Source organism: Aulonocara stuartgranti (genome assembly GCF_965226115.1).
Source record: "Aulonocara stuartgranti genome assembly, chromosome: 11".
NCBI lineage: Eukaryota > Metazoa > Chordata > Actinopteri > Cichliformes > Cichlidae > Aulonocara > Aulonocara stuartgranti.
Window position 1 is genome coordinate 36,912,802 of NC_138947.1, and position 16,002 is coordinate 36,928,803.

General features: G+C 41.3%; 1 protein-coding gene across 7 annotated transcripts in view; it reads left to right on the forward strand.

Moving 5' to 3' along the window:
* Positions 1-16,002, forward strand: part of cdk14 (cyclin dependent kinase 14) — a 247,147-nt gene that overhangs the window by 206,806 nt on the left and 24,339 nt on the right. Inside the window, exon 15 of one of the 7 annotated variants that reach the window (XM_082551039.1) lies at positions 10,540-10,806. The exons of the other annotated variants lie outside the window; for them this stretch is intronic. The gene's annotated coding sequence lies outside the window, so the exon portion shown is untranslated. Of the gene's footprint in view, positions 1-10,539; positions 10,807-16,002 lie in introns of those variants that run through there. 7 annotated transcript variants of the gene reach the window in all.

Consider the following 16,002-nt stretch of genomic DNA (forward strand, 5'->3'; position numbering starts at 1 on the left):
ACATTTTGTCATTTTGAAAGAGCTTATCCTTTCTTCTGCACCATTCCTCTGCCTAATGTATGCATGTGACTGGGTGAAATGGTTGAACACAGCACGGTGAGCTACAGAAAGAAGACGGAGGATTGCAAGGAAGCTGTTGCATTATTCATCGTGTTGGATAAGGTTTAATTAAAAGTGCTGCTTGGCATTGTGAGGGGAATGAATGTGTGTTTTGCCTCGCCTGTCGCTGCCTCATTCACGTTCTCCATGCTCGACTTATCAAAGCAGCCCCTTGGTCCCTCCCTTTTTTGCCAGTAGAAGTTAGCATAATGCCGCAGCCCCGAACCTTGTGATTACTGGGAGAGAGTACGGGCGGCACAGAGCTTCACTGCAGCAAGTGCTGGCTTTGTAAAGAATTCCTCTGGTAAAAATGGAGAATAGAGCAGGATGTTTTGGTGTGCCCATGGCGTGCTTCTCTCTAAGAAACCAGAGTATTGATATTTGCATTTGGATAATATATCGGCATGTTTGTTTCTGTACAGTTTAAGAGCCTGTGAATCTGCGGATTACTCAGTATGTGCCCACAACCCTCCGTGCAGGTTTCCATCTTAATCGTAGTTGTATTCATGCTACTTTCATGAGTAAAGGGTTTTTGGCATCCACGGCTAACAGAGGTGAACTCTTGGCCTGCCCCCAACTACACACACCAAACACGTGCCTGCAGTACACCTTCCAACCGACCACTGTCAAGGCTGGAGACAGTTTTTTGAGAATTTTCAAAGAATATTCCGCTATCGAGGTAAAAACAGTTACATGCTTACCTCATTATTACCAAAGCAGAGTTGTTTCTGTTCTGGTGCGTGAACCAAGATTTGAACTGTTTCCACCAATGAGAAAAAAAATGTGATGGTCAAAAGGTGGTTCTACCTTGGGCATTGCAAAATGGTTATATCTGAAGCACAAACCAGGAAATCTCGAATATAATCATCATCATCAGTCCAGAGTTTCACCGTTATTTTTTATTTCATTTTCATTTTTTTATTTACTTTCACACATGGTACAGCAGTAATTCATTTCCTATTCACAACCTTCCTTTCAATTAAAGTAACACTGTTTCCAACCAACAGGAGCCAAAGACTGTTAGCAATAACCTCCTCACAGCAATGTCTTTAAAACAAGATGGTGGAAATTGGTGATTTGTTGTGTTTCAGTGTTTTTTTAACTGATTTTTTTATGTACGTTTTTAAAAGTGGACCTGGAAAACTGTGGATACTGCACTCATAAACAGGCAAGCACCCACAGAAGAAAATGTCATTATATATAGGGGACTAGGGCTGGGCCATATTATACCGTTCACGGTAATACCGGTATAATGTTAGGCAACGATAGGAAAATGAAATATCGCGATAGAATGGGAGTAAAATGCGCATGCGCAGTGCCTTTGTTTTCATACGCACATGGCCGATTGTTGAGTGAAACAGATGATCCAGAATTGGTTTGTAAAAATGGTGCAACTTCCGTGATGTGGAACTGGTTTGGTGTTTGTCCGTCAGATACACAACAAAGCACATTTTTTTGCAGAACATGCAAGCGGCCGTTGTTATTGTCGTATTTGTCGGACTAAGATGCTCTTAAATCTGGGAGTAATCTGGGTCCTAAACTCCGTATGCTTCAGGTCAAACAACACTGCAGCATCACTTAGAGTTAAAAACTGTCTAAATTCTTTCATCTTTAATAAAACGATCAGCATTGCTGCTTTACCAGGTGTAACTATGAAGTTTAACTTCCAGGCATCCATGAAAACAAAAGTTATTACATTTAACGGAGTTAGAAGTTAGCAGGAAGCTAGCGGAAGTTAGCTCGCTAGTTTCGCTAGTTACCTAAGCATGATATTGCATGTTCTGACTGAGAGATTTCTGAAAAAAATCAAACGTACAGCTCTGCTATCACTTGCAACATAAATGAAGACAGGAAACTAAACAGCAGTGACGTTTGTAGGGTTACTGAAGTTGGGCTAGCTGGTATATAATGATGTGCTACGTGATCGCTAGCGACACAGCTATGTTAGCATAACATAAACAGTGAAGCTGGAGGACGAACACTAACACTTTTCCACTTATAAAAGTTAACGTGAAGGTTCTTCATGGTTAGAGACAAATGCAATCGTATGGCAGGATGCTGTAAACGGACCAAACTTCAGTCAGGAGAACAACTGAGATAATCCATCCACAATACGAGGTTAGTCATTAATATACTGCAACAACATGGGAATAGAGCAGCTGCCAGAGAATTCAACATTAATGAATGAATGGTACAGAAGTGGAGGAAGCAAGAAGAATGAGTTTAATAAAGTTTGATTTATCTGACTGCTTTGTTTCGCTTAATGTGCCTTATAATCCCGTGCACCTTATGGTCCGAAAAATGCGTACTGCACACTGCAGTTTAATGTTGCAAAGCACCTCTTTTTAACTTCAGTGGATATTATACATGGTTATGCTCAGGATATGTCAGCCCATTTCTACTGGAAATGCCTTTTGGTTAAACTTTCAGCAAGGAATTTGCATTTGTACTGTTACATTTTTATAAAGCTTTAATGTACATAAAAACCAGCTTCTTGTTTAAGTGAAAATAAATGGAAGGTTGTCTTTTTGCGCTAGTAATGTTGTGGAGTTGTATTTTGTCTCGCATCAATTATATCGTCGGTTATATCGTTATCGCAAATTTTCAAATATATATCGTGATAAATATTTTTGGCCATATCGCCCTGCTCTATAGGGGACGATATCGAGATGGCACTATGAGTTTGGGTAGCGTGCTCAGCAACCATATGAATAAGAGATGTATAAATTATATAGGCTGTAAAACTGGATATGCATTTCTTAAAGAGACTGCTTAAAGAACATCTGTAACGCTAAATCTAGCATTGTAGATCATCAACATCTGTAACTACAGTTCAAATGACCAAGGCAACAAAGAGGAAGCTAATGTTTGGGAAGCTAGCAATGTGATGCATGTGACTCGATGAAACACTACACAGAGTATCAGAAGTGGTGAAGAGTAAATGTTGTTCTCTAACCTAAAACCATACGTGAATGATGACTGGCCTGTTATTTACAGTGGATGCCGTTGCTTTGCCTGTCGTCGTGCTGTGATCATCAAAATGTTTATTAAATCTGGCTTTTATAACAGATGAGTTTTCATCTCTTCTCTCGGCATTGATAGTAAATTAGCGTGGATTGTTTTTATCATTAATTTTTTTGTACATCTGGCTTTCCTCTGAGTGGCCAGTCTTTGGTGTTGTGTTGGTGGCCTGAATTTTTTCTGCAATTTTTCTTAAGTTGCTATGATTTTAGAGACCAGTATCAGTTTTAATAAAGCATTTGATGTTATTTTAATATGCATACTCATATTACAGCCTATATAAATTATACAGCTCTTATTCATATGGTTGCTGAGCACACTACCCAGACTCATAGAGACATCTTGAGATCATCCCCTATATGTAAATGTTGGCACAGATCTGCCTCCAGCCTATTGTGGCTTAGCTAGCGTTAGCATTAGCATTTCTAATACCTAGTGATCATTTGTAACCAGATGTCAGTCTGCAGTTTAGTAATAAACTTCAGTTTATTAAAACGAAAACAACAATCTCTGTTTTGAACTCGTGTTCTCTTAGATAGGAGAGCCATAAATAAGCTAACTTTACCACTCAGCAACAGGGGTTAAAGAGAGAATATTTATGTGAAGATATGGATACTTTCACATTCCAGACATTTTCGAGCTGCAAACTTAAAATGCACACAGGGAACAGGTTTATGGAAATTTACCGAATAAAGAGCTTCTCATTCAAAGTCGGCAAAGTTAACTTAATCCTCTGATATTGTGTTTAGGATGCACAGCATGAGGTCTGTGTCAGAACGGAGCTGTAGAGGAGTCTAAACAAAAGACAGCCAGCCCAGTCAAAGATAGAGCTCTGCATGGCCCGAAGGAAAAACCAGCGAGCACACTCATCTTCAGGACACACTCACAGAGATACACACACATAAGCGTGAACAAAGACAAACAGGAGGTATAGATTGACTCATCGTAGTGGGAGTACGGAGCAGTGATTTCATGCCTGGTTGTTGGCTAACAAGGCCCTACGCTTTCTGCACTGCAGGGCCTGTTATTAAGAGAGAGACTGTGTGTGTGTGAGTGTGTGTGTGTGGGGGGGCGGGGCTGTCAACAGCTGTGTGCGTAACCTGGGAGACGGACTTAAAGCCCCAGCACTCTGAGCGCCAAAGAGTGAGGGAGAGAGAAAGGGGAGTGGCTGTGTAGGTGTGGGGGAGGTGGAGCCCACTTTGTCCCAGTGGAGCATAGCGAGGTCCAGCCTTCGTTCTCCACTACTTACCCCCATTCCTCACGCCGCACACCCGCCTCCAACCTTTCTCCCATTCCCAGTAAAGCCTGGGCTGTTGGGAAGCCCGGCACCAGGAGTGTTTGGCAGTTTTTTAACCCTTTGTCACATTTACCCAGTTGCAGCTGTGTGCCCGCCATCAGCAGGACATCACGTCTCTCTCCTGTTCAGAAAAAACATCATCCTCACAAAGCCGCACTGGTTTTTATCGCCATCTACAGTAATCTGATTATGCTGTTATGTTGTTACTCAGTTTATTTGCTTAGCTGACTTCCTGATCCAGACCGAGAATAGTTAGCATTTTTCACATGCTATGCCTTCAAGCAGCTCAGCTTCTTTTAATGAAAGATTAGAGCGCACAGCCCGACTCTTCATCGCTCTCTTTGCTCACTACCCCACTGCCGTGTTAAACACCAGCAGCTAGTGTAAAGACGAGGAGGTCGGTTGACATGAATAGCCAAATGCTGTATCATCTTCCCGCGTCTAGCTTCTAACCATCTCACCAATAATGGCAGTTATTTTGCTGTTTTATTTATAATCTTGTCATATGAGCCAGTCAGTGTGACCTACTTGTGTTATGATGGATACGAAGCATTTTGATTGATAGTACAGAGCAGCGTGAGCCTTTATTACCACATACATAAAGTCACACATTATCTGTGTTAGACAGAAGCCCTCTTCAGGTATGGCTTTTTTTAAACGTACCCTGTTACAGGCAGAGCCACGACATATGTGCAGTGTTTGGAAAAACAAGAAATGACTTAAAGTGCACCACTCTCATGGCCGTGTGAGAGGAAAAGACTGTCACAGCTGGACCGTTTTACTGAATAGTTTTGCACGTGTCTGTTCTCTGACAAACACCAAAGGTTAGGGGTTAGAGTTATAAGGGCTAGGATCGGGGCCGTCACTAGTAACAACAAAAACTCAAAAACTTCCTCTCTGTAATTAACTTGCTTCTTCTGAAATAATGTCTGAAATTAAGTTATCATTTTACTGCATTACTTCATCAGCTGTCTGAACTGGTAGGCACACAACCTGAGAACACCTTGAGCACAGCTACCCCTGAATCTCTTAATACTGATGAGGTTGCCACTGATTTGTTTACGAATAAGGTAGTTTATATGTACTCTTTATCTGGAATTTTCATTTTCGTCTTCACCTAAAGCAGGGGTGTCCAACTCAGAATCAGAATCAGAATCAGAATGGGGTTTATTGCCAAATGTTGAGCAGGTTTACAACATTAGGAAATTGTTGCGGTGCTTCAGTGCAAACATGCTGTCATAAATAGCACTTAAATAGACATGGAAAAAAATAAAAGTAGGGATAAGAATTAAAAGTGCTACGTGGAAAGATATGTGCATGAGATATACATGAGATATATACATGAGAATAAGAATTAAGAGTGCTACGTTGAAAGATATATACATGAGTGCAGGTGGTGATCAGTGCCAAACATAGAATGATGCAGTGACACAGCGTAGGGTCATGTGTTAGTGGTGGGAACAGTCATATGGTTATTGTTCATGTGTCCAACAGCAGAGGGGAAGAAACTGTTCTTATGGCGAGAGGTTCTGGTGCGAATGGACCGGAGCCTCCTGCCTGAGGGGAGCAGGTCAAACAGACTGTGTCCAGGGTGAGAAGGGTCAGCTGAGATCCGAGCTGCACGCCGCAATGTCCTGGAGGTGTACAGGTCCTGCAAAGATGGGAGTCTGCAGCCAATCACCTTCTCAGCAGAGCGCACAACACGCTGCAGTCTCTGTTTGTCCCTGATAGTGGCTCCAGCGTACCACACGGTGATGGAGGAGGTGAGGATGGACTCGATGATTGCGGTGTAGAATTGCATCATCGTCCGTGTTGGCAGGTTGAATTTCTTCAGCTGCCTCAGGAAGTACATCCTCTGCTGGGCTTTCTTGATGACGGAGGTGATGGTGGGCTCCCACTTCAGGTCCTGGGTGATGGTGGTACCCAGGAAGCGGAATGAGTCCACAGAGGTGATGGGGGTGTCAGTCAGGATGATGGGGGGGAGTGGGGCTGTGTGCTTCCTGAAGTCCACAATAATCTCCACTGTCTTCTGGGCATTCAGCACCAGGTTGTTGTGGCTGCACCAGGACACCAGACGTTCAACCTCCAGGCCTCGAGTGCCGGTGTCCTGCAGGTTTTAGATGTGTCCTTGATCCAACGCAGCTGATTTAAATGCCAAGTGACGTCCTCAACATGTTTTCATGTTTTCACAGTGCCACAGTCCGCTTAAGGATATTGTAAATAAAGCTGTACCTGAATGTTCAAGTAATCGGATGTTGGTTCATTGGGTAGGAACTGTTTGGGTTGCAATAATAGGATTTGCATGTTTATTTGTAATGGAAAAAATCATTAACAAATGTGATATTAACTAAAGGCTGGCTCACTACCTTTACCCAAAGCTTACACAGGATGCTAATATAAGCTTTACCAACAGCCAAATCTGAGGTTTTGGCCTGAGAGCGGAGCTGTTACTAACCCAATATCATCATGTTTTTATAGGTGTGAGTTTACAAAAAACAACCTAATGCTTGAGGTTTTAATTTCAAGATCAAGGAGCATGGCAGCACTGTGCTTTGACACTAAAGAACAGGTTTTAGATGTGTCCTTGATCCAACACAGCTGATTTAAATGCCAAGTGACCTCCTCAACATGTTTTGAAGTTCTCCAGATTCCTGGTAATGAGCTAATCGTGTGCTTCAGGTGTGTTGACCCAGGGTAAGATCTAAAACCTGCAGGACACCGACCCTCGAGGCCTGGAATTGGCCAAGCCTGACCTAGACTGTAGCTTCTTATTTCAAAGTTGTTGTCAGCAGAAGGAGAGACAACTTTTCAGATGTTTCAAATCTGGCTCCAGGCTCATGAGAACATCCAGTCTTAATCTTAGCAAACAGTCATGCACAACATTGCAAAAATAATCACGTAAACGTAAAATAATCACAACATACTCATTCCCAGCCTGCCATATAGTGCATTCAGTTCAATTATATTTACATAGTGCCAAATTACAGTTGACTCACATTATAAAATAAAAATGGTAAATAGGCTGTATTTGTATAGCGCTTTTCTAGTCCCTAAGGACCCCAAAGCGCTTTACACAACCAGTCATCCACCCATTCACACACACATTCACACACTGGTGATGGCAGCTACATTGTAGCCACAGCCACCCTGGGGCGCAGTGCGCCCCAGGGTGGGGCGCACTGTCAAACTCATCTGTTATCTCTACAATAATACAGAGAGAACCCCAACAATCAGATGACCCCATATGAGCAACCACCTGGTGACAGTGGAAAGGAAAAACTCCCTTTTAATAGGAAGAAACCAGGCATAGGGAGGGGTACCCATCCTATAGACCAGCTCTCGAGGACTGTCCAACGCCAGTCCTCGAGAGCTACTGTCCTGCAGCTTTCAGATGCATCCTTGTTCCAACACACCTGAATCAAAATAATGGCTTGTTACCAGGCCTTTGCCAAACTTGATGGCATGCTGAAGAGGTAATCCAACCATTTGATTCAGCTGTGTTGGAGTTGGGATGCATCTTAAAGCTGCAAGACAGTAGCTCTCGAGGACTGGAGTTGGACACCCCTGCTATAGACCCACTGAGGATGGGTATGTAGGAATGCAGTAATACACCTATTGCACTTGTTTCCAGTATCAGGAACAAATAGTCACAAGCTGTCAAAAGGGGACTTCACTAACTAATACTTGACATCACAATAGCTGCACCTGTTTTTTTGTACTATCTGTGACAAAGGATCTGTATATGGTTTTCATCTTTCACTCGGTCTTTCCAGCCTCTGATTGGTTAGATGTAAGCATTAGATTAAACATTAGATTAGATGGTTAGTAGTTTTAGGCAGTAAAACAACTTGGTTATGTATAGAAGAAAAGTCACATTTGGGGTTAAAATCCTCCTCTTCAGTAACATCAAGAACATCTGCCAGTGAACCCGCCACACATTTCCTTGGTTATCATAATTGAATGAACTTGGTCAGTTGAATTCAATTCACTTTTATTTATTACAGTAGCTGCTGTCTGAGGGGGACCAAGGTTGACCAACAGTGCCATTCTTATCACATCTAATTCGGACGTTTAGGGAATCAATTCAATTTTATTTACACAGCGCCAAATCACAACAACAGTCGCCTCAAGGTGCTTTATATTATAAGGTAGCTCCTACAACAATACATACTGAGACAAACCCAACAATCATATGACCCCCTATCAGCAAGCACTTTGGCGACAGTGGGAAGGAAAAACTCCCTTTTAACAGGAAGAAACTTCCCACAGAACCAGGCTCAGGGAGGGGCGGGGTCATCTGCTGCGATCGGTTGGGGTGAGAGAGGAAGACAGGATAAAGACATGCTGTGGAAGAGAGACAGAGGTTAATAACAAGTATGATTCAATGCAGAGAGGTCTATTAACACATAGTGAGTGAAGAAGAAACACCCAGTGCATCATGGGAATCCCCCAGCAGCCTAGACCTATTGCAGCATCACTAAGGGAGGAGTCAGGGTCACCTGATCCAGTCCTAACTGTATGCTTTAGCAAAAAGGAAAGTTTGAAGCCTAATCTTAAAAGTAGAGATAGTGAATCCTACTGAAATCCATGTGACTGTCATGCACATTAAAAGATGACACTAAAGAAGCTAATGGGCTCCGACCAAGCTCCACTGGGTGTGAGTGAGATCAGTTGGAAAGTCAAATGTCAATGTTTGACTGCAACCTCTGTGTCCGTGCACCCTCAATAAGTCGATCAATACTATGACGCTGCTGCTCATGTTCTTCCAGAATTTGAGCAGATGTAGAGCAGCAACTTCAGTAAAATATCAGGGCCTCGACAGGGTGTCATCAGTGAAAGCCCAGCGTACAGTACATCTGCCTGCTCGCTGCAGTGCACCCTGGTAATTAGTCTTTTTTAAGTGTAAATGGGATCTCATGTGGGTTGTCATGGACCGTGAGGTTCATAGAGATTACTCCTTCTTCAATCTCTGCTCATCTACTGCGTGTGTGTGTGCGTGTGTGTGTGTGTGTGTGTGTGTGTGCGTGTGTGTGTGTGTGTGTGTGTGTGTGTGTGTGTGTGTGCGTGTGTGTGCGTGTGTGTGTGTGTGTGCGTGTGTGTGTGTGCGTGTGTGTGCGTGTGCGTGTGTGTGTGTGCGTGTGTGTGCGTGTGTGTGTTAGTGCTGCAGGCTTGAAAGTGCCTGCTCTAACAAAAGGCACAATTACTGAATGATCTTTCTTTTTTTTTAATAAAGCCAAAAATATCTCCTAATTGTTTGTGTAAGCAGCCTCAGACTGACTTGTGGGGGTCTCAGCAGGGGTGTATGGATGGAGGCAAGAGAGCGGGGGAGGGAGGGGAGGCAGCAGTACTGTAGATCCATCTTCTTATCCTGAGAAAATCCTGCTCTTGCATGATATTTAGGTCGGTCACCAGGATACAGTCCGACTCCTTATGCAGAGTCTTTCATACAGAGAAAATGTGAAAATATTACATTTAGAAATGCTCATTTTAACATCCTCCATGCTAGACCCCATGCTTGGAAAATGAATTATACATATGCTTGATTAACCAGCTGAGTCCCTGCGCACAATCCCTGAGCAAACACGAGTCTTTTGGAATAAATTAAATCTCAAAATTTCAGTTTCAGCATCAGCAGGAGCTTCTAAATAATTATGTAAATATGAAACAAATTTCCCAAGCAGATTTCTTCCTCTGCAGTCCTCCTCTGTCATTCTTATGCATGCCCCGTAAATTAACTAAACTATGCAGATCGTTATACTTACACAAAATAGGCTAATTAATACACTTGACAATAGTGTTCTCCAGAGGGGGCGATGCTGAACTAAATCTTCATCACACAGAATTGTAAACTGGAGGCCAAACATCAGCATGTAGAGCCGCTGCCGTACAGAGGCTGTTTAAGGACAAAGGATGGAGGGTTTATAAAAGAACCGCACGGCTCGCACGTTCCTTTTTAGTCCACAGAGTTTCTTATGACCAAATTGTGGGAGAAGTAATCTGAATCGAGACCAGCTTTTTGTTGTTTACCTGTTTGTCTTCACGTCTGTCTGTGAAAGAGAGCGACGTTCATTCTAACCAGTGTTCCTACTAATTACAGTCCCTGCTCTTCTGAATCCTTGCAGAAAAACCCAGCAAAGTGTCCTCGCGGCTGAGCACGGCGTGCAGAACAGCGCCAGTGGATCTCTTTGGTGTTGGCAACGCTGTTTCTGTGTCAGAGCTGCTTTTGAATATGGATTATGGAATTTACCGCTATCGGGGAGGAGGGGGGTGGACTGCCTAATTACACACTGTGTTATAATGACCATCCCTGTCCCTCTTCTCCCTCCTTGAGAAGATCTAATGAGGAGAGAGTGTGAATCTAATGTAAATCCACTGCTGCTCTTGTTTTCTGTTGGGAAAACATGTAAGGATATTCATGATTAAATGCAGTGTTTTTGGGGGAGGAGGGGGCGCTTCCACTGTTTGACAGAATCTGTCACTTTGTTACCTGCACGCAGGGAAAGCTGTAGAGTAGACAGACCACACATTTATTAGGCAGCACAAACTCCCCTCACATGCATATTACAGTGGGCACTGTGGTCCCACAGCAGCATCTCGTGCCTTTATTTGTTGTTGCTTAGTCTGCTCCAGACCTCAGCACACTGAAAAAAAGGGACTGGCCATCTCTTGGATTTATGTAAGCATCTTGCATGTATTTAACACAATTACCTCATGTTTTAAAGATAAATGTAACTATATAGTGTAAAAACTACATGATATGCAGAAAGGGTGTATTAAATTGTTCATATCATGTTCAGGTGAAGTAAGTCAATAAGATAGCAACGTTAAATCTCATGAAACCACGCGTGATTTCATCTCGCGGGCTTTGGATCGTGGTTCAAGAAAGGCATCCATCTCAGTCAAGTCGAGCAGCCAACTCTACGTTTTTGGTATGTCTTGATTTTTTGAATTAATATTTACCATATTTCAGCCAAATGTAGTTAAACGTCTAGAGTGTCGCCATGTAACATGCTAAAAAAGAGCCATTAGCTTATTTGCTGTTTTATCTGTTGTCAAAGAATTGGCGCTTTTTCATTTGAATTTGTCTTTGGCACAAGAGCCGTAATATCACATTAAACCTAATTATGAGGCACTCATAACATAATTTGGTTTTCTGTGTGAATAGATTTGCCAACTGACTCTTCAGTTACATTGTGTATTTACTGCACCGTGGTGTTAGTGAGATTTTGGACATTGAACAGCTTTAGCTAATATCATTAGCGGCATTATGCTAGCTTACATCCCTACCCCTCCTGCCCTCACTTGCTGTCCTTTTCTTTTTGTTTTTTTTGCTGCACATTGAGAGACCACATCTATTCTGCATTTCACCAGGAGTCAGCTGATGGATTGTGGGTTCAAGGTGTTATGGTAAGAAAGTATATTCTATTTTCGCTTAAGGTTTCTGTAACTTAATTATAATAGATTTTTTATAGTTATTAGGTGCATGCATACACAAATAGACCACCCTATTAAAACAACTGAGAAATCCAAAATCTGCCATAGGTTTAACTTATACCTGTATGTATTGTCAGAAAGGTGATTACTGGACTCACATTAATGCACACTTGAACTAAAATGAGGTTGTAACTTGTGGGTTCTTGGGTTGCAAATCAGAAACAAACATCTTTGGATTTTTTTAATCCCATAAGATCTGGAAACACAGTTTTTATTCAACAAAACATTACTGATTAACCAAGCACAGTGCCTGCTGTTATTTCAAAATTTCAAAATGTTATTTCAGATAAAATGCGGCATTCCAGTGCATCCCAACCATGCCTTTACAGTCAAGGTTTCTGACGGAGCTGAGTTTCTCTCTGACAGTCTGCTGAAAGTGTTTGCAAAGTGATCGGGGGAACAGTGCACAAAGCTAAAGGATGTAGCTGCCATGATGACAGTAAGAACTTTAAAATTCTTTAACTACAAAGTGTATATGTATTGCATTAGGTCAGTAAAAGATTTTTATGCTGCATCCATTGAAACAGTCAACTATTACCTGTGAGTACTGATTCCACTGAAAGGATGCCATTCTTTTTTGTCATGCATTTACTGGCCCACTGAGAAAAAATTATCTTTTTTTAAAAATATATGTTCTGGAAACTATATATCCATAAAGTTGATGTCAAACAGGAATTTTTGATATTGCTTTGTAGATGCTGGTGTTGCATGTTGACTGGTTTAAAAAGTCAAGTTTTTGTCTGGGATCATTTTCTTCTGTGCTACTGAAAAGTTCACAAATCTCTGTTTTCTTTGTTATGATACTTTTAGGATGACATTAATGCTCAAAGGGAGTCTCATCAAAGTGCTCCGCATCTGTGTGAAAGACAATTGCAACATCTTGGTGCAGGAGTTCATGGTGAGTGTTTTATGAGTAGATTGTGGCTTTGCAACATTTAAAAATGCATTTAGTTATCCACTTGATCCTCATTGGACTGGTTAGGACCAGTAGTCCTCTTTAATAATTTGAAGTTCACATGAGGCCTAGTAGTGAACTCGGCCGCCGGCCCTTGAGGCCCCACCCCTACCCCTGTATTAGGGGTCACATCAGTGTGAAAAAACTTTAAATTTGTCATTCTAGTGAACAAAGAAAAATCCCCCCAATATTTACATTAGCTTTTGTTTGAAAAAAAAAAAAAAAAAGACCAACTGACCAACAGCTAACCAAATTGTGGGGCTGAAAGTCTAAATTCTAACATCTTCTGAGTGACATAACCTGGATTTCTGATGGGCCGGTGTCTTTCTAACAAAAACTAATGTAAAGCATTTGAAATTATTATGTTTTTCACTCTCTCTTAGAAACTCTGTTAGACCATGAATGGCAGCATGGCAGGCAACTCTTTGGCTATAGCTATTTACTATGGTTTAAATTACTCTAACATTAGAACTGGTAGATTCAAAAGAGATGAGTTTAAAAGGGAATCTTAAAAAAATGTTTTGTGTTTAACCAGGACTTGACTGAGGCCACTGCACAGATTGAGAAAACCACAATGAACATCTGTCTCCAGAGATGCGCCAGGCAATGACTTTTCTGATGTTGGCATCATCATCGAGGGTATAGTAGTTCTTCAAGATCTGGATAACGTGACCTTTGCAGTAGCCATGCTGTTTGGACCTTTTTTATTCCTTCAATATGAGTTACCCATCACAGCTCTGCTACACTTTTGAGGTGATTCAATGGGTGGTAATGGAGTTGGATGCAACTCAGCTCTCAAGAAAAGCTCACAACTAAGACAAAACTGCTCCTGCAAGGAAAGCTCACTGTTATGCATGCAAGGTGATCAGCTCTAGGTGAGAGGACATTTAAATCTCACACTTGTTCTGCTGCATTTTTGAAGCTCAATTCCAGGAGCAGATCGCAGGGCTCATTTTTATATACTCTGCAACTGCCATGAGGACAAGCTGTTTTTGTTGTTGTTGTTTGTTTTTCCTTTTGCTCTGTACAAGTTCTCTGTTTGTCTGTTTGGCAGCATTTTTCAATTTCTGTTTGTATTTTTTCTTTCTTTTACTAGTGAAGAGATGTAGCGTGAACAGTTATACAGTCTAAATATCCCATATGGGTCGTGTGAAATGGTATTTTCAGTTTCATTCAGTTGAAGTAAAGAACGTTGAATATTTCTAAGTGTGCTGTTTTGAACCAAGATGTCACAGTATGATCAGTGCTGTAATTTTTGACAGTCACTGTATCAATGTTATTTTTGCGTCTCTTGAATAAAGTTTTTGACCTGCAAGTGCTAATTTCTTTAGTTATTGGGGTAAAATGGGTAATGTTAATAGGAAGGTGTTTGCCAATTCAGTAACCTAATTTAATGTTAATGGAAACTAACATTTCCTCAAATTGTTTAGTTATAATTGTTGTTTAACTGAATCTTGACGTCAGAGGCCTTAAATAGAATGTTTTGTATTGTCCTGTAACATTTTTCAAAAGAAACAGTCTAATTTCTTTGCTGTGATTGATTCCAGAGAACACGGAAGAACTGACATTATTTAACTGTTGATTTATATAGATTCAGTGGAGGAGTAATGTCAGTTTAATTCTTTACCTACTGTCAATGCAGTGAAATTAGACATTTTGTTTTTAAAGGTTATTGGTGGATGCCAGCAACCATCTTGGAAGAGAACAATACAATCTGTTATAAGGCCTCCATTTGAAAATTGTGTATTTGATACTAGAATATAATAGCAAAATGTAATTTGAAGATAACATGTAGTATTTAAGTGACCAAGTAGTATTGGGTAAAAGTTATTGAATGGTGTTGGGATAAAGTGAAAAAATTGTGAAGGATTAAAATATTCCAAGAGCTCAAATTACTTCATCAAAACATGTTTAAGTCACATTTTATCAACACAAATTGCACAGGTTTATTGAACATGAATAAATTGTGTTAATTTAACTCAATTGTTTAAGTTGCTGCCAAAGCAAAACATCTGTGTGCAACAAATGTCCACCATTGAATTAAGTAAATCCAACAACATATTTTTTTCAGTGCAGCTCAGAACTCTCTGTGAACTTAAAAGAAAGCAGCAGAGTGTCTCAGAGCCATGCTTGGTGTTTAGCTGAAAAAGTACAACCCACTGAAATGAAGCTGGCAGAATACCAGTAGGTTCCTTAGTAAGTGGAACATGAACCTGCAGAACTCGCAGCCTATCTGAAAATCAGCTTTTCACATTTTAACTTCAACATTATCAAGTCATCATGCACTAATGTGGGCTACTCTACAGCTACAAACTCATGTAGGCTACGTTGCTGTCCAGCAGAAATACCCAGGCTTAGAAATAGTTGTGCAAAGATAGAATGTGGAACTAGAGATGGTAACGATGGTGATGTACTGGTACTTTTGTAGTGCCTCTCTACTCTTTTCACTGCAAACCTTTTTCACCCAATCACATTTTTCTCGTCTAACAATAAAACACACACTCAAAACACTCTGGTGGCTGCATCCAGAACAACCGTGTCTTACCCAAAGATACTTTGACATGCAGACTGGAGAGCTGCAGTCACCCCAAGTGAGCTACCCCGGAGAGTGCATAGTCTGTCCATTAACTAACAGCAAGATGTCACCTTTACACAATTAGAGTTTTTGGTGATGAGGTAAGGTTGGGGGGGGGGGCATACAAAATGATCCTCTGAGGAAATTTCTATATTAGACTTTACAGTAATTGGCAGGATAGTTTGCTGTGGAGCATGATGCCGAACAGACAAGCAGACAAGACTAACTCCCCACTCTCTGGTTAAATTCCGACCTCTAAAGTCCAACTTAAATAACCCCAAACCAGTGTAAAACAGTGCTTTAGCATTGTGACACATACAGTATGTATGTACAGATCTGGGCAAACAAAAAGACAAGCTGTTACTCACAGTCTCCCCCATCCCAAAAACCTAAATTTGCTCTATGTGCCGTGCCCTCTCTGTCTCTATTTGCCTATAATCCCATTAGGAAGAGAGGGGAGAACGTACAGAAATAGAATAGTACGTTCAAGCTGATTTCCTCACTAAATGCTGCCGTTTAGTCCTCAATAAAGCAGCTTTCACAGCCACCAACAGCAGCCCT